The sequence below is a fragment of the Vicugna pacos genome, unplaced genomic scaffold (genome assembly GCF_048564905.1).
Source record: "Vicugna pacos unplaced genomic scaffold, VicPac4 scaffold_19, whole genome shotgun sequence".
Classification (NCBI taxonomy): Eukaryota; Metazoa; Chordata; class Mammalia; order Artiodactyla; family Camelidae; genus Vicugna; species Vicugna pacos.
In genome coordinates, this window is record NW_027328740.1 from 76,453,148 (window position 1) to 76,477,081 (window position 23,934).

A 23,934-nucleotide genomic window follows, 5' to 3' on the forward strand; every position below is an offset into this window, starting at 1 on the left:
GCTTGCCGTTTTCACTGTAAAACCGAGTTGGAGCTTGTACCTCCCCATATATATGTATGGAGTGGAGTTGTCAACTGAAAGAAAATTTGTGTTCCCTTCAAGCTACGTGAAGGGCGGCTTTCACACACACTTATCTCTCAGAACAGAGCATGTGGAGAGACGTTCGTTCATCCAGCACAAAGGAAACGGGTGGCAGGAGAAACCCTTACTCTGGTTTCTCAGTCTGTTTCCTAGTGCCGGTTTGAAGTGCCTGCCTTTTTCACTGTAAAACCGAGTTGGAGCTTGTACCTCCCCATATATATATATGGAGTGGAGTTGGCAACTGAAAAGAAACTTTGTGTTCCCTACAAGCTAGGTGAAGGACGGCTTTCACACACACTTATCTCTCAGATCTGAGCATGTGGAGAGACGTTCGTTCATCCAGCACAAAAGTAACGGTTTGCAGGAGAAACCCTTTCTCTGGTTTCTCAGTCTGTTTCCTAGTGCCGGTTTGAAGTGCCTGCCGTTTTCACTGTAAAACAGATTTGGAGCTTGTACCTCCCCATATATATGTATGGAGTGGAGTTGGCAACTGAAAAGAAACTTAGTGTTCCCTTCAAGCTAGGTGAAGGACGGCTTTCACACACACTTTTCTCTCAGAACTGAGCATGTGGAGAGACGTTCGTTCATCCAGCACAAAGGGAACGGTTTGCAGGAGAAACCCTTAGTCTGGTTTCTCAGTCTGTTTCCTACTGCCGGTTTGAAGTGCCTGCCGTTTTCACTGTAAAACCGAGTTGGAGCTTGTACCTCCCCATATATATGTATGGAGTGGAGTTGGCAACTTAAAAGAAACTTTGTGTTCCCTTCAAGCTAGGTGAAGGACGGCTTTCACACACACTTATCTCTCAGAACTGAGCATGTGGAGAGACGTTCGTTCATCCAGCACAAAGGGAACGGGTTGCAGGAGAAACCCTTACTCTGGATTCTCAGTCGGTTTCCTAGTGCCGGTTTGAAGTGCCTGCCGTTTTCACTGTAAAACCGAGTTGGAGCTTGTACCTCCCCATATATATGTAAGAGTGGAGTTGGCAACTGAAAAGAAACTTTGTGTTCCCTTCAAGCTAGGTGAAGGACGGCTTTCACACACACTTATCTCTCAGAACTGAGCATGTGGAGAGACGTTCGTTCATCCAGCACAAAGGGAACGGGTTGCAGGAGAAACCCTTTCTCTGGTTTCTCAGTCTGTTTCCTAGTACCTGTTTGAAGTGCCTGCCGTTTTCACTGTAAAACCGAGTTGGCGCTTGTACCTCCCCATATATATGTATGGAGTGGAGTTGGCAACTGAAAAGAAACTTTGTGTTCCCTTCAAGCTAGGTGAAGGACGGCTTTCACACACACTTATCTCTCAGAACTGAGCATGTGGAGAGACTTTTGTTCATCCAGCACAAAGGGAACGGTTTGCAGGAGAAACCCTTACTCTGGATTCTCAGTCGGGTTCCTAGTGCCGGTTTGAAGTGCCTGCCTTTTTCACTGTAAACCCGAGTTGGAGCTTGTACCTCCCCATATATATGTATGGAGTGGAGTTGGCAACTGAAAAGAAACTTTGTGTTCCCTTCAAGCTAGGTGAAGGACGGCTTTCACACACACTTATGTCTCAGAACTGAGCATGTGGAGAGACGTTCGTTCATCCAGCAAAAAGGGAACGGGTTGCAGGAGAAACCCTTACTCTGGTTTCTCAGTCTGTTTCCTAGGGCCGGTTTGAAGTGCCTGCCTTTTTCACTGTAAAACCGAGTTGGAGCTTGTCCCTCCCCATATATATGTATGGAATGGAGTTGGCAACTGTAAAGAAACTTTGTGTTCCCTTCAAGCTAGGTGAAGGACGGCTTTCACACACACTTATCTCTCAGAACTGAGCATGTGGAGAGACGTTCGTTCATCCAGCACAAAGGGAACGGGTTGCAGGAGAAACCCTTACTCTGGTTTCTCAGTCTGTTTCCTAGTGCCGGTTTGAAGTGCCTGCCGTTTTCACTGTAAACCCGAGTTGGAGCTTGTACCTCCCCATATGTATGTATGGAGTTGAGTTGGCAACTGAAAAGAAACTTTGTGTTCCCTTCAAGCTAGGTGAAGGACGGCTTTCACACACACTTATCTCTCAGAACTGAGCATGTGGAGAGACGTTCGTTCATCCAGCACAAAGGAACGGGTTGCAGGAGAAACCCTTACTCTGGTTTCTCAGTCTGTTTCCTAGTGCCGGTTTGAAGTGCCTGCCGTTTTCACTGTAAAACCGAGTTGGAGCTTGTACCTCCCCATATATATGTATGGAGTGGAGTTGGCAACTGAAAAGAAACTTTGTGTTCCCTTCAAGCTAGGTGAAGGACGGCTTTCACACACACTTATCTCTCAGAACTGAGCATGTGGAGAGACGTTCGTTCATCCAGCACAAAGGGAACGGGTTGCAGGAGAAACCCTTACTCTGGTTTCTCAGTCTGTTTCCTAGTGCCGGTTTGAAGTGCCTGCCGTTTTCACTGTAAAATCGAGTTGGAGCTTGTACCTCCCCATATATATGTATGGAGTGGAGTTGGCAACTGAAAAGAAACTTTGTGTTCCCTTCAAGCTAGGTGAAGGACGGCTTTCACACACACTTATCTCTCAGAACTGAGCATGTGGAGAGACGTTCGTTCATCCAGCACAAAGGGAACGGGTTGCAGGGGAACCCCTTACTCTGGTTTCTCAGTCTGTTTCCTAGTGCCGGTTTGAAGTGCCTGCCGTTTTCACTGTAAACCGAGTTGGAGCTTGTACCTCCCCTTATGTATGTATGGAGTGGAGTTGGCAACTGAAAAGAATCTTTGTGTTCCCTTCAAGCTAGGTGAAGGACGGCTTTCACACACACTTATCTCTCAGAACTGAGCATGTGGAGAGACGTTCGTTCATCCAGCACAAAGGGAACGGGTTGCAGGAGAAACCCTTAGTCTGGTTTCTCAGTCTGTTTCCTAGTGCCGGTTTGAAGTGCCTGCCGTTTTCACTGTAAAACCGAGTTAGAGATTGTACCTCCCCATATATATGTATGGAGTGGAGTTGACAACTGAAAATAAACTTTGTGTTCCCTTCAAGCTAGGTGAAGGACGGCTTTCACACACACTTATCTCCCAGAACTGAGCATGTGGAGAGACGTTCGTTCATCCAGCACAAAGGAAACGGGTGGCAGGAGCAACCCTTAGTCTGGTTTCTCAGTCTGTTTCCTAGTGCCGGTTTGAAGTGCCTGCCGTTTTCACTTTAAAACCGAGTTGGAGCTTGTACCTCCCCATATATATATATGGAGTGGGGTTGACAACTGAAAAGAAACTTTGTGTTCCCTTCAAGCTAGGTGAAGGACGGCTTTCACACACACTTATCTCTCAGAACTGAGCATGTGGAGAGACGTTCGTTCATCCAGCACAAAGGGAACGGGTTGCAGGAGAAACCCTTACTCTGGTTTCTCAGTCTGTTTCCTAGTGCCGGTTTGAAGTGCTTGCCGTTTTCACTGTAAAACCGAGTTGGAGCTTGTACCTCCCCATATATATGTATGGAGTGGAGTTGGCAACTGAAAGAAAGTTTGTGTTCCCTTCAAGCTAGGTGAAGGGCGGCTTTCACACACACTTATATCTCAGAACAGAGCATGTGGAGAGACGTTCGTTCATCCAGCACAAAGGAAACGGGTGGCAGGAGAAACCCTTACTCTGGTTTCTCAGTCTGTTTCCTAGTGCCGGTTTGAAGTGCCTGCCTTTTTCACTGTAAAACCGAGTTGGAGCTTGTACCTCCCCATATATATATATGGAGTGGAGTTGGCAACTGAAAAGAAACTTTGTGTTCCCTTCAAGCTAGGTGAAGGACGGCTTTCACACACACTTATCTCTCAGATCTGAGCATGTGGAGAGACGTTCGTTCATCCAGCACAAAGGGAACGGGTTGCAGGAGAAACCCTTACTCTGGTTTCTCAGTCTGTTTCCTAGTGCCGGTTTGAAGTGCCTGTCGTTTTCACTGTAAAACCGAGTTGGAGCTTGTACCTCCCCATATATATGTATGGAGTGGAGATTGCATCCAAAAAGAAACTTTGTGTTCCCTTCAAGCTAGGTGAAGGACGGCTTTCACACACACTTATCTCTCAGAACTGAGCATGTGGAGAGACGTTCGTTCATCCAGCACAAATGGAACGGGTTGCAGGAGAAACCCTTACTCTGGATTCTCAGTCTGTTTCCTAGTGCCGGTTTGAAGTGCCTGCCGTTTTCACTGTAAAACCGAGTTGGAGCTTGTACCTCCCCATATGTATGTATGGATTTGAGTTGGCAACTTAAAAGAAACTTTGTGTTCCCTTCAAGCTAGGTGAAGGACGGCTTTCACACACACTTATCTCTCAGAACTGAGCATGTGGAGAGACGTTCGTTCATCCAGCACAAAGGGAACGGGTTGCAGGAGAAACCCTTACTCTGGTTTCTCAGTCTGTTTCCTAGTGCCGGTTTGAAGTGCCTGCCGTTTTCACTGTAAAACCGTGTTGGAGCTTGTACCTCCCCATATATACATATGGAGTGGGGTTTGCAACTGAAAAGAAACTTTGTGTTCCCTTCAAGCTAGGTGAAGGTCGGCTTTCACTCTCATTTATCTCTCAGACCTGAGTATGTGGAGAGACCTTCGTTCATCCAGCACAAAGGCAACGGGTTGCAGGAGAAACCCTTACTCTGGTTTCTCAGTCTGTTTCCTAGTGCCGGTTTGAAGTGCCTGCCGTTTTCACTGTAAAACCGAGTTGGAGCTTGTACCTCCCCATGTATATGTATGGATTGGATTTGGCAACTGAAAAGAAACTTTGTGTTCCCTTCAATCTAGTTGAAGGACGGCTTTCACACACACTTATCTCTCAGAACTGAGCATGTGGAGAGACGTTCGTTCATCCAGCACAAAGGGAACGGGTTGCAGAAGAAACCCTTACTGTGGTCTCTCAGTTTGTTTCCTAGTGCCGGTTTGAATTTCCTTCGGTTTGCACTGTAAAACCGAGTTGGAGGTTGTTCCTCCCCATATTTATATATGGACCATATGCCGACACAAAAGAAGAGATTGTAGTTAATATAAAGTGGCTGAAATCAATGTCCGGAAGACCTAGCTAAGTTTCCTAAATATCCCAACTTAACTAACCACAGGACTGCCGCATCAATAATGGGGCAAATAACACCTTGTGAATTTTTTTTAATAAATAAATAATGATCCACTTCCTACCACCGGCAATTATGATAAGACTGAGTATAAGTTCTTACAACAAATAGTGTAGAAATCATAATTTCTACTTGATTCAAACCACTTCTTCTATAAAATTTGAATCTTTTTTCTTCAGACGGATTTGTGCCATTTGACCTAGTGATAAAATTTTCAACTTGCTTTTATTAATAATATTCACCATAGTGAGAGTTTATTATATCAACTATTCCTTTATGGGAAACCCTTGTGCCTTGTCACTCTGTTTCATAATATTTCCTGTGGAAAATTCAATCCTTCATTCAGGAAAAGTCTGAGCAATATTTCTCATGGAAATCCGTCCTAAACTGCAACCCAAGAAATGAAATTGACACTGAGCAGCCCGTGAAGCCGGCAGACACATGCACTGCTCTGTTGTGTTCCCGCCTCGTATTTCTGTAACCAGCAGGGAAATTTGTATCTCAAGAAATAGACATAAACAATTTTCAGGACCTGAGCACACAGTTTCCCTTTCAGGGTTTAGTGGGCTTCCATTTAATTCTATGAGAAATGTTTAAAACAACAGGACAACAGCTGAGATAGGGTTTAAAATAACTTTTATTTCAGTGAAAATAAAGCCAACTGACTGTTATCATTTTTACTTTATTTGATCTCACTCTCTTACTTTACCTTCCCAACCTCCTCCACAAAATGATGGTGAACATCCCCTCCTGGGTCAGAAATCTAAGTAGAAATTACCAATTACATTGAGGTGTGCTTTGTTGTTTTATTTTTCAAAACAACCAAGTTTCATTCATATGATTTAATAATTAAGATCAGAAACAAAGTCTACTCAATAAATGGTAGACAACACATGTCGTCATAGCTGCTCATCAGGTTTGGCCCCACGTTACACACTTTTACATGGACATGTGCCATGTGCTGTCATGGGAAACTGTGAGTGGGGACAGGGCCTCTGCTCTCACAGGGCACACAGCCTGGTTGGGCAGGCGGTATTCAATCATTGCCCTTTTGTCTTTAATATACTTACAAATTATGGGAAATGCTATTTAAAAAGAACAAAATGAGTCACTGAAAGTGAAAAATACAAGGACAGTATTTAGGCTGAGGGAAGACAGGGAATCTCTTTGAAGATCTGACACTCCACTGAGACCCAAAGGACAACTCTGGCACTGAAGGTGAAGGGCAGGGACACACTGATAAAGGGCTGAAATCCAGAATATACCAAAATTTCTTTACACTCAACAAGAAGGATGAATAACCTGATTAAAAAATGAGCAAAATGCCTGAACACACACCTCATCAAAGAAGAAATCTGGATGCCAAAGAAGCCTTTGGAAAGATGCTCCACAGCACCTGTCATCAAGGGGATGCAGACTGAAACAGCGAGATACCACTGCACACCTGTCAGAACTGCCAAAATGCAGAACACTGACAGCACCGAATGCTGGTGAGGATGTGGAGCACCAGAAATTATAATGCATTGTTGGTGGGAATGAAAAATGGCCCAGGTACTTTGGAAGACGGTCTGGCAATTTTTTACAGAGCTAGACGTAATTCTAACATATGATCCGGCAACTGTGCTCCTTGGTGTTTACTCGATGAAATGGAAACTTATGTTCACACACAAATCTGCATACAGATGTTAATAGCAGCTTTATTCATACTCAACAGGATTCAGAAGCAACTAAGCTCTTCTTCAGTAGGTGAATGGATAAATAAACTGTGGTCCCGCCAGAAAATGGACTATTATTTGGTGCTAAAATGAAATGAGTTATCAAGGAATGAAAAGACATGGAGGAACCTTAAATGCATATTACCAAGTGAAAGAAGCCAATCTGGGAAGTTTCAGCAACTGTCTGATTCCAACTGTATGGTGTTCTGGGAAAGGGAAAAACACAGAGACTGAAAGATCAGTGGCTGCCAGAGGCTAGAGGGGAAAGAGCAATGAATGAGGTGCAGCACGGAGCATTTTAAGGTCACTAAGACACACGACTCTGTATGATGCTGTGATGGTGGATACATGTCATTGTACATCTGTCCAAACCCACAGAGTGCACAACACAATGTGTAAATCCTAGTGTCAACTATGGGCTATGGGTGATGATGACATGTCAGTGTAGGTTCACCCATTGTCACAAATGTACACTCTGGTGCAGGTGTCAATATTGAGGAGGCTGTGGGGGCAAACTGCAGTTCATACACCCAATCCAGCCCCAGCCACCGCTGTTAATAAAGCTCTATGGGTGTGTGGACTATCTGGTTGTTCTGGCATCTAAACAGTAGAGCTGAGCAGCTGCACCAGAGATCAGGAGGTTTTCAGACCCTGAAATATTTACCCCCAAGCCCTTGAAAGGAAAAGTCTGCTGAGCCCTGTTCTAAATGAATCAAGATTCACCCTGATGAGGCAGGACAGCAGGGCCCAAACCAGGCATGGTTAATGGGGCTGAAGCAATGTTTTAGTTCCAACACATTTGCTGAAGTCCTGCAAGTCCAGTGACAGACTGTAGCCAGGAAGCGTCTGCAGGAGGAGTCGGGAGCAGGCCTTCCCGCCAGGCTCCGGGATGCCGGGGGCCGCGTGCCGCACGGGGGCCACCCGCTTGAAGAAGGTGGACTTGCAGTGGAAGCCGATCAACTCGTAGAGCTCGGAGAGGATGCTGCACGGCTGAATTTTCTCCTCGGAACGCTGAAGCACAGGGAGAAAAGCAACAAGCATCTGAATGAAACACGTAAGTGAAAAAAGACCCATAAAAATGGTTTTCCCTTAAAACAGAGACCCGATGACACAGGAAGGAAGAGGAAGGCTGACTTAGTGCACTGATGGGACCGGATGCAGAAACGCAGGGAAGCAGCACTGTGCAGACACTCCAGACCCCCTCTGGGCCCCACCTCTCCGCATTCCACCTGTCCCTTTACTAGAAAAGCCCGTATTCCCTGAAATAGAGGAATCTGCTACCTAAACATGGGACACAGAGAAGGGAAAGAGGAAAAGGAAGGGAAAGTAAAGGAACAACAGTTCATCTAGACCCTAGGGTCTGGGCGGGACTTTCACCAAACACACAACTTCTCAAAGCACAGAGTGCACAGGGAGAGGCTGACAGAGTGATTGCGACTTCTGCTCCTAAAGCACCCAGCTACCTGTCAGCACACGCTGCGCCCATTACTGAATCATTACAATCATCTCAGAAACAACTACTACCCCGGCTCACAGGCAAGGAAATCTGAAACTCGGGGAGGAATTATTATCATCCTGGACAAAGTCCCACAGCCCAGTAGTCTCAGAGCCTCCGGCAGACCCTGGGCTAAAATGCTCCTCATCACCACGGGCCCTGAGACTCAGGCTGAGGCCACGTCAGGTCTGCACGGGCCCAGAGCACAGTCTGTGGGACAGGGAATGCTCCCACTCGAAGTGCCAGGTCAAGGCCCTCAGGAACTTGTGTAATGAAACCAAATCCCCAAACTCATTTCCAACCCACTGCCCTGTCCGGGAGGACTGCTCGGCACAACTGCGCTGTCACCTGTGCACAGGCTGAGCAAGGGGCCCAGACAGTGATGTGACATCCCAGTGGAAGTGGCTCGGAGACCACTTCATCACAGGACAGATTCTCCCGGCTTCCAACGTTAACTCTCCATTCCATTTCCAACTGGAAAGTAAGTTTAGACTTGTTTTCCTCTCTTAGAAACAAAGAGAGCGGTAACATCAGAGGGAAACTCAAGACAGAGGAAGAGTCTCCTGGTCATTTGCAAGGATAGGCCGGGGAGGGAACAGAGACAGGGATCAGAAAGACCCGTGTTCCAGTCCAAAGTCTGCACGTCACTCGCTTTGACAGTTTCCTTTTTAATACAGGTGATAAAATCTAATTATGATTTTTGGGAAAACTAAATGAAATAACGTATTCCACTAGCATAGGTGTAAAATCCTCCATGAGTGTTCCAGAAATGGACGTGATCGTGGTTAGTTACTGTCTGCCAATTCTTGTGTTCTCAGCTCACATCACCCAACCAGAGATGTGCGAGAGATTGCCTCACCAGCCAGCAGCCTTCTCCAACTTGGAAACTTACAGTGTCCGAAGAGCAGGCAGTGTTGGATGCTTTGCGGCACTCTGGAGGTAGCACTCCAGTGGTGACTTTAAAAAGCTGGGGAGAATTTAGGGGACCATACAGTTCAAATACAGAGTACTCATTCCATGTCTACAAATATTCATCTCTAGCCATGATGAGTAAGAGAGGAAATACATATTCAAACATACATCATTTTCCCACATAAGTGCATCAAAACAATTTGGAAAGAGTGTAACTTTCTTCTCTAGATCACACAGCGGGGATTACAAGGTTTGTACTGACAGCCCTACTTGTAAATCATCTGCAAACGTAACTGGGTCCACTATCAGTCATCATAATTTGAAGGGAATGTTAGAAAAGAAAAAAGCCAAGCTAATACTCTCCAATCTTTTGTTTGGTTACGATGTCACAGAGGAGATGGACAGCTCAATAAGGAACCACTCTGCCGTGATCACGGAGCCGGGGAGCGGGATGTGCGGCAAGATGTATGACGCAGCCGCAACTGTGCCCATGATTCTAGGCAGGTACCCAAAGTCACCTTGACAAGGTGTGAAACGTTTATGCCCACGTCCTCATAACCTGACATGTATTAAGGAGAAATGGAAACTTATAAACGGCCAATACCCTTGGTGGATACACCGTCCAAAGAGCAAAGTCACAGTTTGACAACTGGCCATCCCGGTACCTTGGGATTCATTCTTGAAGAACCTTAAAAACCACTCCTCTGCCCTCAAGAAGTGCTGCCTACTAGTCCTATCTTTGGCTCATGGATACCACATGTTGAAGTGAACTTCAATGTCTGCACAGATTTGACTGTCTTTCTCCAGGTTCACTTGTCCATTCTGAAGAGGCCTGAGCTAAGTCCAAATTCCTTAAGATTAATTCCCTCCAGTGACAACTCAACGAGCCTGTAATTACAAGCCAACTGAACAGGACTGTCCTCAGCGAAAAATGTCACCAACCCTTCACTGCTTTCTTAAACTCCTCTCCTGGTTAATTGCAACATACTAACACCACCCTCCACCAAGTTCCCCAACTATGTCAAATAGAAAGTAAGGTCCATAAAAGAGGAGACAACTCCATAGTCACCTTTGAATTCCTAGCATAAAGTAATGTCAATAAATAGAACTATGATTATGGCTTCTTTCCTTTAAAACCTTTCTGGTTATTTAAATGAGACCATGGAAGGGAGGTGTTTGAGTCCAGTATCTTGATCCAGAAGACTCTGGAGGCCTTTTTCAGAATGGCTGTCCACTGATTCATTCAAAACACACCTTCTCTTTCCGGGAGGAGCTGTGATTTTCTGCCATGGGTTTGTGGTCACTCTCATGCCAGAACAGCTTTAAACTAAATCCTTACTTTGGATATGTTATTTTTCCCGCTTCCAATAAATTTTACTTTCCTTACTTCCTTGCCTTGAGGAATGCTTTTATTCTTTTCTTTCTAATTCAACCTTTTATAAAGCAGGATTCTCAGGATGTGTTTGGCCTTATATAAGAACAGCCATCCAACTCCCAGTGTGAGAGGACACAGGCTCACCTCCTGCCCTCCTGCCAGGGCAACTGAAACTCAGTTCAGGAGCCAACCGGCACCCCAGGGCTTCTAAGGCTCACGTATCTCCCAGAATCCCTGCTTTCTGGTTTGTCTTGGCTTCTGAGAATTTCCCCTCACTTTCTTGACAATTAGCTGTGCAGCTTGAAAGATGAGGAAGGAAGGTTTTGTTTCTTAATCAGAATTTAAAGGAACTTATGTAATGAAGCTTTTCACGAGTTTCTAGAACCCTCCATTGCTGAGACAGAAAACACACAAGATATTTTCTAAATTTAGCTATCATGTGCATTTTTTCTTTGCTTTTGTTTTGTTAACTGCTAATAGACATTTTTTAATTAAAAAATAAAATAAGGTCCCAAATAATATAGAAAATTGAAGGGGCAAACAAAATTAAAGAGCAAAGACAGAAAAATGATAAGTACTCTACAAAGTTAATAGAATAAATACACTATGGATCAGACCAGCAATTCTCAGTAACAGCTAATTGAAACCTGACCATGAGGTAAAACGTCTCTCCTGTCAGGAGATGACCAACAGAAAATAGAATTAAATCAACAACCTAAAATTCTAAGTCTGGCGAGGTATAGAAGTCTACCAGCTAAGTGTGTCTTCTTCTGGAAAAGAGGGAGACTCACCAGCTCTTTTCTGTGGAGCCTGAGCCCAGGGGAGGACAGTGAAGTGTGTTCTGTAAGTACCCAATTAGCAAAGTGAGTGATGAATAAAGAGATGTGAGCTTTGATGAGAGATGATACTACTATTCACTTGTCCTGTAAAGTATGTCTTCGCGTTCAGAGATCAATATCTCAGCAGGAAAATGCACAGCCCGGGACCAGACCACTTCTGTGATTGTGACACTGCACTTAGATGTCTCAAGGGCACCTCCAACTCCACCTGCAAAGAGCTAACTTCACGGTGTTCCTCCCATAGCCATCCTGCCCAGGGCCCTTGGTCGGGGGCAAGGTCTCCCTGCCTCTCCCAGCTCAGGCCAATCACTCACAGATGTGACAAGACCCCTCCTTCAGGGGCAAATTTCCTCAGTCAACGAGATCCACCACCCACACCTGTCCTACCAGGTACTCACTGGCACTCCCTCAGCACTGACTCTGTGCTGGGGACCATGCTGCACACTGTGCACACGTTATCTCACTGGATCTACACAGCAGTCCTGGGAGTTCGGTACATCACTGCTTCTATTGATTAGATAAATTGTTTCACTTCCTTGGGTGTGTCATCCAAAGTGACACGGCTACTGAGCCACAAACCTGGGACTGAAAATCACTTGAAAATTGAACACTGCTACACCTCGCAGCCACCCTACTCTGACTCATCACATCACCTCCTGCCGAGCCTTCTAAATGTTTCTAAGCATTCTACAAGACAAAAGTGATCTACGAGAGCATCGCACTAGCCTACTTAAAATCTGTCAATGACGGTCCACTGCTCTTAGGAGAAAGCCCCACCGGGCCTGAGCACAGCCCAACGGCCCGGCATCCGCTTTCCCTGCGCGGCCGCGCCGCCTCACCCACCACGCAGCTCTACACGTGCAGCGTCCAGGACAGGGATGCTGACTCCGTACAACCCGGGGCTCGTCTCACTCAAACAATGATCACCCTCTTCAGTGGTTACCTTCTTCAATACTGAATCTCAGAAAAATATTTTCTCTGGATGAATCAATATCTTTTTCCTTACAACTTCCCATCATTGATAATGAGCTCCCCCCAAAAGAGAGAAGACCTAATCCTCAGTCTCCTTATCTGTAAAGTGCAAATAACAGGGAAATATGAGAGGTTTTATTAGAAGTAATATTCATGTGAGGCTGAGGGACAATTCCCAACATACAGTAAGTACTCAATATGTGCTTACTTAATATTAATAAGAATAGATTACATTCCAGCAACCTTAAATCAATGCTTTATGGCTTTGTCTAAAAGACTACCGACAAACTGTTGGACGAACTGTTTTGAGCAGATCAGCACAAGTGTACTGGGCGAGGTAAGCGCTGACTCCAGTTACAGCTGCAACCAACCAGCACTACGGGGCGGGAGCAGTTTGCTCAAACTCTTACATGTTGCTTGAGCATTTAGTTGTAGTTATTGAATAAAGACAGGTATTATTTACTCAAAGCTCCTGAAACATAAATCTTCAAAGATTGATGCAAATTATGTTTCAAGTACAACACTCTCACTAGAAATTACTTGAAAATTATAGTCTTAGCTCCTCCACACATCAAAACAGCATTTTCCTAATGTATCTGACTATGTACTCTGAAAGGATTGTTTAAAAGAAATTAAGATGAAGCCATCCTGAATAAGATCTCAGTATCATCTACACAAACCCCACCCAAAGGTCTCATTTCTCACTTCCACATAGGTGTTCAGATGGCTTAAGCTGGGTCTTGGTTTCTTATGACACGGGGGTGGGAAGAATTGTGGATAGATCAATGTAGCAAATATAAACCTAGTGTATTTGCTATGTAGGAATCCTAGAAATAAATAAATTGATATATATAGTCCCACCCTTATGAAGCTAAGCCGTTCCATTTACAACTGCATAAAAAATAAAATGAGAGATACATTTAACAAACGTTTACAAGATTTGTACATTGAATATTTTGAAGTATCACCAAAAAAATTTTAAAATATCTTCATATATGGAAGGCATCCCATGATCATGCAATGGTAGAAAATATTGTTAAAAATGTTAAGACTTCCCAAAGTAATCTACATATTTAATGGAATCCCTATCAAAATTCCAGCTGACTTCTTTGCAAAAATTGAAAAACTGATCCCAAAATTCATATTGAAAGCAAGGGACCCAGGTCAGCCAAAACAATCTTGAAAAAGAAGAGCAAATTTGGAGGACTCACTCAAAGGTTACAGCAAATCTATAGCACTCAAGTCATTATGCTTCTGTCATAAGTTTGGATGCAGAAATCTATGAGACACAATAAAAAATCCTGGGGGGAAACTTACATTTACAGTCAGTTTTCCAGAAATGTGCCAACAACACTCCATTGAAAGTATAGTCTATCCAACAAATGGAGCAGAGACACCTGGGTATCTGAAGGCAAAAGAATGAATCTGGAATCTGGACCCCGTATTTTATATAACAAATATTAATTCAAAATGGATCACAGACAGAAACGTAAAAACTAAATATATGAACTTTCTAAAAGAAGACATAGTATGAATCTTTGTGGTCATAGGATAGGCTATGGCTTCCTAGATACAATACCAAGAGCACAAGTGATAAAACAAAATAGATAAAATGGACTTCATCAAATTAAAATCATTTGTTACAAAGGACAACATCAAGAGTGTGAAATGAAAGGGGAAAGGGGTAGCTCAAATGATAGAGTGCGTACTAAGGAAGAAAAACAAAATGAATAAATCTAATTACCTCCCCTATAAAGAAATTGTTTTAATGTTTAAAAAAATTAAAGTGAAATGACAATCTGCAGAATAGGAGAAAAATCTTGCAAAGCATATATCTAATAAGAGACTAGTATCCAGGATATAAAACAAATGCTTACAACTGAACAATACAAAGAAAATCGACCCAATTTTTTAATTTGCCAAGGATTTAAATAGATACACAATTGGCCAATAAGCATCTGAAAAGATGGTCAGCATCACTAGCGAAATCAAAATCAAAATGAGATCTCATTTTAAACTCACTAGGATGGTTATAATCAAAACATGGACAATAACAAGTGTCAATCAGGAGGCAGAGAAATGGATACCCTCAATATGCAGCCGTTGGAAAGGGGCAATGGTGCAGCTTCTTTGGAAGAGCCCGATGTTTCCTCAAAAGGTTAGAGTTATGTGGCTGAGCAATTCCACTCCTACATGTAGAGTCATCCTTCAGTGTCCTCGGGGGGTTGGTTTCAGGAACCCCCACCCTGGATACCATAATCCAAGGATGATCAAGTCCCTTTGCAATCAGCCATCTTGGTCCATGAAGTGGAAACTACAGATATGGTGGGCCAACTGTACAGCCAACAGAATGGAAATGTATTCTCACAAAAACTTGCACATCAATATTCATAGCAGTATCATTCAGAGTAGCTAAAAGTCACTAAAAATATCCATCCATCAATGAATGGATAAACAAAATTACCAAGAATAGTCCCACAAACTTTTGGTAATTGAATCTTTGACAAAGGAGGTGAGAACATACAATTGAGCAAAGACAGCCTCTTCAGCAAATGGTGCAGGGAAAACTGCACAGCTGCATGTAAATCAATGAAGTTAGACTACCCCCTCACAACATACAAAAAAATGAATTCAAAATGGCTTAAAGACTAAAAATTGTAGACAAGACACTATAAACCTCTTAGAAGAAGACATAGGCAAAACATCTGACATATATCTCAACAATATTTTCCAAGAGCAGTCTACTATAGCAATAGAAATACAAGCAAAAATATACAAGTGGGTTCTAATTAAACTTACAAGCTTTTGCACAGAAAAGAAAACAAAAATTAAAGCAAAAAGACAACCTATGGAGTGGGAGAAAATAGTTGCATTAAATGAAAGTGACAAGGGCTTAATTCCCAGAATATGTAAACAGCTTTTACACTTGATAAAAAAGAAAAACAAACAATTCAATCCAAAAATGGGCAGAAGACCTAAAGAAACATTTCTCCAATGAAGACATACAAATGGCCAATAGGCACATGAAAAAATGCTCAATATCATTATCAGAGAAATGCAAATCAAAACTGCAAACAAGTATCACCTTTCACCAGTCAGAATAGCCATCATTCAGAAGTTCATAGACACTAAATGCTGGAGAGGCTGTGGAGAATTGGGAACACTCCTACACTGTGGTGGGAATGCAGTTTGGTGGAGCCATTGTGGAAAACTGTATAGAGGTTCCTCAAAAGACAAAACCTTGGGGGCCCAGATGACACAGCAATCCCACTCCAGGGCATATATCCGAAAGGAAACGTAATTCAAAAAGACAGTTTCACCCCAATGTTCACAGCAGCATTATTTACAATATCAAGACATGGAAACAACCTAAATGTCCACTGACAGACGACTGGATAAAGAGGTTGTAGTATATATGTCCAATAGACTACTATTCAGCAATAAAATAATAATAAAATAATGCCATTTGCAGCAATATGAATGGACCAGGAGAATGACATTCTAAGTGAAATAAGCAGGAAAAAGAAAAAGAAAAATACCATATGAGATCGCTCACATGTGGAATCTAAAACAAAAAAAAAAAACAAAAACAAAGGAACAAAAAGATAAACTTATCTACAGAACAGAAACAGACACAGAGACATAGAAACCAAACTATGGTTACCAGAGGGGAGAGGGTGTGGAATGAATAAATTGGGAGTTCAAGATTTGCAGATGCTGAGTATGTATACAATAAACAGCAAGTATATACTGTATAGCACAGGAGAATATATTTAATAACTTATAGTAACTTATGTTTAAAAAGGATATGAAAATGAATGCAGGTATGTTCCTATTTAACTGAAGTTTTGTGCTGTACACAAGAAACTGATGCAACACTATAAACTGACTAGACTTCAATGAAAATATTTTTAAATAGACCAAAAACGAAAAAAAAGGAAAAGGATATTATCAAACAAAAAGAATAATGTACTGATTCAGGCTACAATATGAATGAACTTTGAAAATTTATGGTAAAATAAGCCCGTCACAAAAGGGCAAATAGTGCCCTTTAAGGTGAACTGTATCTAAGCATTTATTGTACTACTCCTGTAAATTTTCCGGAGTTTTGAAGTCTATCAATACCAAAATAAAATGTATTATTCATTAAAAACTTAAAACCCTTCCTCACAGGAGGGCTTTAATTATTAAATGCAGAAAAGCATGTAAAACTCTTGGAACAACAATTTTCACGTCCACACACAGTCACTGCTGTCACTGCCACTCAGAGTGTGGTGCCAGCGCTGGTGAGATCTGCCTCCACTCGCTCCCCTGCAGAAAGGAGTGAAGGCCTGAGCTCTGACAGGCAGGGTGAGCGTGAACCTGAGTCATACACAGCCACGTTCCAGACTCTGCGTTACCCAACTTTCTTATACAAACTGCAACATGTAATGTAAACACTCTAGAGGGATGTATCTTACAACACAGGGAATACAGACAATGTTTTACAGTAACTATAAATGGAGCATCTATTGTACACCTGAAACATATATTTTAAATCAGCTATGTCTTTATAAAAAATTAAAAAATAATTTAAAAATGTTATCCCTTTAATATTCAATTTGGTTTTTAATTAACTACTAAACAGCTTAGAATATATAAAAGCATTTAAGTGTGATGTTTGTTTACATATTTATTTACTTCAGCCTCCTGCTAAAAGAGAAATTAAACAATTTTTTAAACACAGCTTAACAACCATAACAACAAAAAGGCAAAACTGAGAGTGAAGAGAAAATGGAGATTCAATACTTAAATGAAACCAGGGGGAGGTAAACTCATAAAAATGGATTCCATGAAGTCAGGGCAAGTGTTAAAGGCCGACTAGAAATTCAGCTGTAAGATTCTTGGCAGCTAAAGCAAAAAGAAAAAGATGATGGGGCAGGTGGTAGAGCGTGTGCTTAGTGTGAACAGGGTCCTGGGTTCAAGCCCCAGGGCCTCCACTAACAGATAAATATACCTAATTACCTACCCCCCAAAAGAGCCCCAAAGAAAAGAAAAAGAGAAATTTCTTTCCAAAAAAATCCTGATATTAAATTTGGATTAAATACTTTAAAAATAAAAGGAAAATAGAAAAGATGAGTGACACTGTGAACAAAAACCCCAGCTGGGCTAACAAGCTAAGTCACAAATCTAAGTGTGATAAGTGTCGGTTTACTGATCTAAGTTTTGCTGGGCTAACTCGTAAATCTGAAGTTCAGTGTCAGTTTACTGGGCTAACAAGCTAACTCGAAAATCCAAGGTCAACAATTGTCAGTAACGTGATCTGTTCCAAATTGATAAGCTTCAGTGTACTGATTCCTTGCTTTTTGTTGTTCGAGCCTTATTGGCTAAAAGCCCCATACTTGTAATTAACCCTATAAAACCTCATGTGCACGTCTTGGATGTGCTCAGGGCTTGGGAACAGAAGCCCCTCTGAGCCCGCTGGCATAATAAATCTCAGTACTCCCACCCTCTGAGTGCTGCTTATTTCTTGGCTGGCCTGTTGTTTCCGTAACAACACAAGCGATAATGCCCGTGAGATAAATCTGCAATGGCTGCTGGCAGGTCCCCATGTCTCATGTGGGAAAATCTGAAACATATTTCTCACCACTCAGAGTCATCCTCAGCCCACCCCACATCTCCCGCTGTTAAATGCAGGAACACACGCAGGGCCCGGCCTTTGCTCTCTCTGTGTCATCACAGTGAGACAGGATGGAAGGGGGCAGAGCAAGCCATTCAAGAAAGACCACAGCAATTAACATCAAAATGGTGGAGAATTCAACCCCCAATAGGTCTTGAGGCTCAGGATGAAGAGATTTAACTTCTAGTAGATCCTGAGCTTCATTATACACCCATTGTAATAGTAACATGGTGAATAACACGGCCCCAGGCACCATGGCCGTCACAAGGCTAGCCACAAAAGGTCAAAGGGTGGAAAATGGCCAACTCCCTGGAATCCCAGCCCCTTGCCCTAAGGCTGGTCCTTCTACTTATTAGCATATGAAACCACGAAGCCCAAGAAAAGGAGCAACACAGAGCCACATCCCAGGAACCCCTCTCTCTACCTCTTCGGAGAAGGCCCACACTATTTCTGTGGAGTGTGTGCCTACTTTTAATCTGAGCATCAAACCCCCATACTTCGTGACGTTTCTCATGCCTGTCAATGTATCTCTCTGAATAAATCTACCTTTACTCAACACTGGCTTGTTCTTGAATTCTTTACTGCATGAAGCCAAGGAACAAAATCTGGTGGGGCACATCCCAGGGGCTCAACGGAAGCCTGGGACACAGCCCTTCTCATGCCCCACATATTTTTTCTTGTATCAACAGGACTGGGATGTGAAGTGAGGTCTGAGGCCCCAGCTAAGGGACAGAAGCAGCCTCCAGGTCTCCAATTGGTGGGCAGCCTCTCCCCCATCAGGGGCCATGGGGTCTGCCTGGTTCTGTGTGTTTTTTTGTTGTGCTGACTCCCCAGTCAGAGAGATTTCTCCTTAGGCCTGGCTCCACAAAACCCTTCTCTCCAAAATACAAGCACATCATGTCACAATCCTCTTGTTCAACCATGAATTGTTCAGCCAACTTTTTCCTTCCCCAGTTAAGTACCTAAATGTCCTCCCTGCCATCCCACCACTTCTTTCTTTTTGAGAACTCTGCACTCCCCACACACCATCCTGAACGCAGGTGCCTTGCTGGCTGGGACCGAGATGTTTCAGTCTCAAACATCCTGAGTCCTTTCTCTTTCCACTTGCTAACTTAAAAAGGCCTTCCTGTGTCTCCCACCGCTCTGATTCTGAACGTCAAAAAATGCTCAGGTTACATTCACTCTGTGAATACCTCCCAGGTTTTGGCTAGGTTTCCTTCCCAAGATCTTCATTAAGGAGCTGCATCAAGAAGTTTAAAGGGGCTATTCTTACATTTGAGTGGAGGAGCCTGCAAGAAATTTAAATGGCTTTGAAGAGAGAGTTAACCAGGGACAGAGAGGTCGCAGGTCCTAGTCAACAGTGTCATGAGGCAAAATGTTCTTCAAAGGCTCAGAGTGGCTTCTGAACACGGAGTCGGCAGGGAGGAGGTGACAGGCAGTGAGTGGGGTGAGAGACACAGGGTACGGTCCCCCAGCAGGGGAAGAATTGGTTATTTTCTAGTTTTCCAATTTCTTACTACCTTTTTCTCTTATTGCCACATACCATTTCCTACGAATTAAGCATATCAATGTCAGTCATTTGGGCCACTTGGGAGAAGCTGCACGATGCCATTCACAGGGCTGGGACATGACAGCCACACCAGTCTAGGTTGAAAGACCAGTGGGGGTATTTCCATGGTAATCACGGGCATGCAGCAAACTCCCCAGCTTCAATGACCTCCTCTCAAAGTTGGCGCCAATAAAACTACCAAGCAAAATGCGTGATGATTCTGGCCAACATCTGTTTATTAGTTAAGTGCCTGTGACACCTGCCACTTAATAGGGAATGAGTACGATCAACGAGGCCCTGTCTACCTGGCCACACGCGCCCTGCCTTCCTGCCTTGGTGCAGCAGCACAGCCTGTTTAGCTGAGATGAGCGCCCCCAGAGCAGCCCCGATGGGAAAGCTCCCAGCTCTGCACGGCCAGACGTGTTCCTTTCCTTCTCAGAGCTGATCACAATTTGCTGTCGTCTGTTTTTATGTTTATCCCTTTTGTAACTGCCTCTCCTCCGGAGATTTTGCTCAAGCAGCACAGGACCAGGTGTGTCTTGTGGCCTGCCGGATATTCTGGGCTGGGAAACAGCCGAGCCCACATCTGGCTCTGGTGCTGAACGGAGAGAGCAGAAGGCCCAGGAGCCCATGCTGAACCGAGGCCCCTGCACACAAAATTATGGTCTGACTTTGGGCAAATTACACAGTCTTTTTTACCCTGAGATTCCTCATCTGTCCATAAAAATAACTGCCCATGGCACACAGAGTTACAAGTATTAAAGGAAATCACCAAATTCACAAAGTAGCCAAGGGGCTACCAGTGCATCCTAAACAGACACATGCTGCCTTTAAGGCTCTGACACACACCAAGCGTGGTGGTCGAACAAAGTGTACACTGCTAAGTGTCAGTGTGTTAAGTGCTTCATGTGTGCTATAATAATCTTCAGAACTTACAACAAGCCCAGGAAGTAACGAATATTATCATGCCCATTTCACAGACTCACCATCAGTTTAAGAGAGGTTACATTCAAGTCCAAGGCGCTATGGTGAGTAAATGGCGATTTCAACCTGAATATGGGCCCAGGCCTGGGCTCCATCTCTGTCCCATCCACCTGACCACTGCCTATGAATTCCACCTGTCCAATACCCAAGTTGAAGCCAGCCAGCTCTTAAATGCAATGTGTGTCACCGTTTGTCAATGTTGGTTCATTACCATAAACAGTTCTCAGAAAGCACTTCAGAAAGGAAAGTTGGACTCACATACCTGCCCACAAAGAAGAAGAATTCTGCCTTGCCTTCTCCTGTAACGTGCAGAAACCCTTCCCATTCACCACCGAATCCTTTTGTATGCTTCCTCCGTGTTCATGTTTACACATGGCTTATTAAAGTAGAAGTTACCTGCAGTAATTCCATCTCGGTTCCATTCCAAGCTTCCAGATTATCCATAATCAGGGTAATACCATAATTTTCTGTGAATGAAAACACTACAAATTGAATGAAAATATTGCAACCATGTCACTAAACAAAGAATGCTGAAAACAAGTCATCAGCGGCTGCCGCCACCCCCCAGTGAAGACAGGCCTGCAGCCATTCACAACGGTGCCCTCTGAGCAGACTCAGAATAAGAAAGGACAGATTACTGGCCCTAGATAGCTAGGTGCTTGTCTAAAGTATATATTCAGTCAGCCCAAATGTTGGCTTCCTCCCATATATTGAAAAGCATTAAATTCATGAACTTGAGATACCTGGCTTTCTTTAGATAACAAGCAATGTTTTATTGTTCTGACTACCTGGTCTTTGTTGTAAAGCTCCTATATAATCCTAGCTTCTCCCCTACTCTTGCGAGCAGTCCCTCAGAGTGTTCTGAGAGGCGGTCATCCTGGCTCGAGTCCTTCTGACAAATAAAACATAACTCTTAATATTCAGGCTGCACGTTTATTTCAATCAAGTCCCAGAATAGACACAACTCATCAATTGTGTAATGGGACACACTGGATCAGGAACCAAAAGAGTGTAGTAGTCCCTAAGAACTACGGCTCCCTCTTTCTTCCTGTCATTATACAATCCCACCAGAACTCATTACTTTGCTGTCTGCTCCTCTGGCAACCAAACTCAGAGAAGAGTCAACTCAGCAGAGCGTCCTGCTGGGGAGAACCCCCGCAGCAGCACTGCAGGCTGCCTGCCCTCCCGCACGCTCTGACGACTGCTAGTGTCCTCCGTGGAAACCAGGCCAACAGAGCTGTTCCCTACAGCTACAAAGTCCCAAATATTAAATAAAACCTTTCATTTTATACTATATGTTACATATATACCCATCTCTGAAAACAGCTTTGCCAGAAGCCCAAATCTTCAACATTAATCTGCAAAGGCAAATCAGGTCCCCAAGGGAAAACAAGTCTTAAGACGATGCTAAGACCTCCAAAGTCCTCTCCACGACCATAAACCAAACTGCCTGCAGGTCTGCAGCTGCAGGAGGCTACATGTCTGCTTTTAAAGCAACCCCTTCCTGCCCTCGGGTGCTACAATGCCCTTCTACGCCCTCCCATCTCAGGGTAAGAGCACCCACTGCAGAACCTTGCAGGGCAGCACTGACAGGACTGGACAATGAGGATCAGAGCTAAACTAAGCCTTCTGATGACACGAGTTGTCACTCGGTCACTTTACAGATGAAGATATATATAGAGAGAGGTGGGGTGTTATTGTTCAAAGTCACACAGATAAAAAGTGACAAAGTCTATAACTCTGCTCCTCCCTCTGGTGTGACGCCCCAACTGGGACAACCACAGGGTTCTTTCGTGCCTGCCTGACCAGTTCTTTCCTATCACTCATGACCCACCACAGGGTCTGAAATTAGCCTGCATTTGCAGCATCTTTTCCCTCCAGTTTCTCAGGAACAAGGCTGTTCGGGCCACTTTATGACTTCCAGGTCCCCGAAATCTCCGTGCTCAGGCTGCTCTTGCCTGTGCATCCGGCCCGCTGCTCAGAGGCTCTTCCTCCCCTGCAGGAGGACGTTTCTACTCTTCAAAGGGACACCCCCTTAGGGGATCCCTCCTCTCGCCCTCAGCTTGGCAGGTGTCCCAGGCCACATCGCGAGATGCCCCAATAGGACTGCATCTGCCCAGGTCTGCTAGTCAGACCAGCAGCCTCAGAGCCAGGGATTATGCCCAGGTCACACTGCAAACCTACTGCCCGCCTCACAGACCCCAGCCAGCAGGTCACCTGGAAGTCACAGCAAGTGCCCCACCCAATCCAGAAGCCTCTTCATTTCCCAGCACCACTGATGACTGGTTTCCAAACTTTGGTCAGTTTCGCACAAAACAACACCTTCTACTGTGTAGCGGGTGGTTTTTGCTTCTGCACCCCATTCTTACTGAAAACGTTAAGGGAAACCAAAAAGCCTCTTCTCAACCCTTTTCTGATGATACCCTCCCACCCACAATATACATATGCTCAAGAGATTTGGATCCACGTGATTTTGTTTCCCTTACGATAAGTGGCTCAAAACACTGCGGGATTATTTTTCCTTTGAGGGTATTAGGACTCAGTTTCTCGGCTTTAATCTGTTTTTGTCTTTGTCTTCTTTGTTCCTAGCAGTTGCCACCTCTTACTCCATTCAGCAGCCTCCCTCCCAACTTCTAGTCTAGGAAATCAGCTGTGATGAGGGGCACGGGGGCATTCACAGAAGATGCAACAAAGGCAAAAAGAGGCTATATAATTTGCCAAAGATATCACCTTCAACCCCCAACAGAGTGTGTCATGTCCCTGTGTTTAACTCTTATTCTAAGCAAGTTAACTTTTTGTAGATTATGTTTATAAAGATGAGAAATCAAAATACATACAAGGACACACATCAACTCTAAGATATTCATTAACTCCACTATTTTGTTTCTATTTATTTTATTTGTATTAAAAAATTAAGAACCCCTGCAACCAATATAGCAAAATGTTACTGGGTTTTAAATACAGAATATAGAGGGGTTAAGTGTGTCATTACTCATCCTTATATGTATGTTCACAAGATAAAATTATTTGAAAGTCTCTCTCCCCTCTCCCTACTCACTACTGGCTCTCACCTGAGATCCCAGACCACACATCTAACAACCTTTCACTTTACCCACAGCTGAACTCATCAGTTTTCCCCCAGAAATCCCTCTGCAGCTTTCCCTCCTCAGAACACAGCAGGACCATCATTTAACTCATTAATCCACCCAGAAACCTGGGCCTTACTCCATCCTACCTTCACAGACAGCTTTAAATCTTTCTTTTTACCATCTAAACAT

General features: G+C 43.8%; 1 protein-coding gene across 1 annotated transcript in view; it reads right to left on the bottom strand.

Moving 5' to 3' along the window:
* Window positions 1-7,617: 7,617 nt before the first annotated feature.
* Window positions 7,618-23,934, bottom strand: part of LOC140693566 (uncharacterized) — a 115,325-nt gene continuing 99,008 nt past the window's right edge. Inside the window, exons 12-13 of the mRNA XM_072957354.1 lie at window positions 21,053-21,123; window positions 7,618-7,882 (exon numbers count right to left, since the gene is read on the bottom strand). The gene's annotated coding sequence lies outside the window, so the exon portion shown is untranslated. The remainder of the gene's footprint in view (window positions 7,883-21,052; window positions 21,124-23,934) is intronic.